The sequence below is a fragment of the Hipposideros armiger genome, unplaced genomic scaffold (genome assembly GCF_001890085.2).
Source record: "Hipposideros armiger isolate ML-2016 unplaced genomic scaffold, ASM189008v1 scaffold_256, whole genome shotgun sequence".
NCBI lineage: Eukaryota > Metazoa > Chordata > Mammalia > Chiroptera > Hipposideridae > Hipposideros > Hipposideros armiger.
The window spans coordinates 1,837,880-1,840,432 of NW_017731606.1; the positions used below are offsets into that span (position 1 = coordinate 1,837,880).

The following is a 2,553-nucleotide window of genomic DNA, read 5'->3' on the forward strand; positions in this document are numbered from 1 at the left end:
ACACACACACACACACACACACACACACACACACACACACACACACACATACACACTCACACACCCAATAATCTGAAACCCTTGCAAATATACAACAAAAGGGGAAATGATGAAGTGTGCCTGTAGGGTGGAAAAGTATGCAGCCATTAAAAACACTAATTATGAAGACAGTAAAATGTTTATGGTATGTTAAGGAAAATAGTAGATTGTAAAATAGAACAGCTCTTAATATATAATCACTGAACTGATATAATCACATCAATGTGTTAGGCCTATTAGTGGGATTGTGGGTAGTTTTGTAGTCTTTTTTTTTTTTCACAATTAAAAAAAAACAACCTTGCTTCTTTGCAACAGGTTTGCTGCCAGAACACAGGTGTAGTGAAAACCACAGCTAAATCTAACCCAAAATGGGAAAGGAAAAGACACACATCAACATCATTGTCATTGGACACGTAGATTCCAGCAAGTCTACCACTACTGGTCATCTGATCTACATATGTGGTGGAATCGACAAAAGAACCATTGAAAAATTTGAGAAGGAGGCTGCTGAGATAGGAAAAGGCTCCTTCAAGTATGCCTGGGTCTTGGATAAACTGAAAGCTGAACGTGAGCGTGGGATCACCATTGATATCTCCCTGTGGAAATTTGAGACCAGCAAGTATTGTGACCATCATTGATGCCCCAGGACACAGAGACTTTATCAAAAACATGATTACAGGCACATCTCAGGCTGATTGTGCTGTCCTGATTGTGGCTGCTGGTGTTGGTGAATTTGAAGCAGGTATCTCCAAGAATGGGCAGACCCGTGAGCATGCCCTTCTAGCTTACACATTGGGTGTGAAACAACTACTTGTTGGCGTCAACAAAATGGATTCCACTGAGCCGCCTTACAGCCATAAGAGATACGAGGAAATTGTTAAGGAAGTCAGCACCTACATTAAGAAAATTGGCTACAACCCTGACACAGTAGCATTTGTGCCAATTTCTGGTTGGAATGGTGACAACATGCTGGAGCCAAGTGCTAACATACCTTGGTTCAAGGGATGGAAAGTCACCCGTAAAGATGGCAGTGCCAGTGGAACCACGCTGCTTGAAGCTCTGGATTGCATCCTGCCACCAGCTCGTCCAACTGACAAACCTTTGCGCCTGCCCCTCCAGGATGTCTACAAAATTGGTCGTATTGGTACTGTCCCTGTGGGCCATGTGGAGACTGGTGTTCTCAAACCTGGCATGGTGGTCACCTTTGCTCCAGTCAATGTTACAACTGAAGTCAAGTCTGTTGAAATGTACCATGAAGCTTTGAGTGAAGCTCTTCCTGGGGACAACGTGGGCTTCAATGTTAAGAATGTGTCTGTCAAAGATGTTCATCGTGGCAATGTAGCTGGTGACAGCAAAAATGACCCACCAATGGAGGCAGCTGGCTTCACTGCTCAGGTGATTATCCTGAACCATCCAGGCCAAATCAGTGCCGGATATGCACCTGTGCTTGATTGTCACACAGCTTACATTGCTTGCAAATTTGCAGAGCTGAAGGAGAAGATTGTTCGTCGTTCAGGGAAAAAGCTGTAAGATGGCCCCAAGTTTTTGAAATCTGGTGATGCTGCCATCATTGACATGGTTCCTGGACAAGCCCATGTGTGTTGAGAGCTTCTCTGACTACCCTCTTCTGGGCCGTTTTGCTGTTCGTGACATGAGACAGACAGTCGCTGTGGGTGTCATCAAAGCAGTGGACAAGAAAGCAACTGGAACTGGCAAGGTCACCAAGTCTGCCCAGAAAGCTCAGAAAGCTAAATGAATATTATCCCCAATACCTGCCACCCCAGTCTTAATCAGTGGTGGAAGAACGGTCTCAGAACTGTTTGTCTCAAATTGGCCATTTAAGTGTAATAGTAAAAGACTGGTTAATGATTACAATGCATTGTAAAACCTTCAGAAGGAAAGGAGAATGTTTGGTGGACCATTTGTTTTTTTGTGTGTGGCAGTTTTTAAGTTATTAGTTTTTAAAATCAGTACTTTTTAATGGAAACAACTTGACCAAAAATCTGTCACAGAAATTTTGAGACCCATTAAAACAAAGTTTAATGAGAAAAAAAAAATCTTGTATTCTTTTTTTTCCATAAAAGGAACAAGTTTTAACTCCCTGGGCACATTGGCTGAGGAAAATCCCAGCCCAGTGAAGTCAATGCCCAAGTTCCCCCCCCAGAGACTCCCATTCGAAGCAGAGGGGTCGTCAGCCAGGCCCGTGCCCTAACTGAGTGATAAGTGAGGCATAGAACATTTGCATGACTAACCCGAGGAAAAAACCCACCAGAGAGTTATTTCTATTTACGCTCAGAGAAATGCAGAAGTAAATCTACATGAGCCTAACTTGGCTTTAAAAGGAAACCGACCCATGGTCCTGGAGGTTTTTTTTGGGGGGGGGGGAGGAGCTTTTCTGTTAGGAGGTAGAGTCAAGTCCAGTCTCTAGTGACTCTCAGGGGAGAACAAAGCTCTTGGGGAGGGGGGTGGTCCAGATTCATGGGCCTCGGGTTCACAGGGGGGACCTCAGTGTTA

General features: G+C 44.1%; 1 pseudogene; it reads left to right on the forward strand.

Moving 5' to 3' along the window:
- The first annotated feature begins 392 nt into the window (after window positions 1-392).
- Window positions 393-1,965, forward strand: LOC109390117 (elongation factor 1-alpha 1 pseudogene; annotated as a pseudogene).
- Window positions 1,966-2,553: the final 588 nt, after the last annotated feature.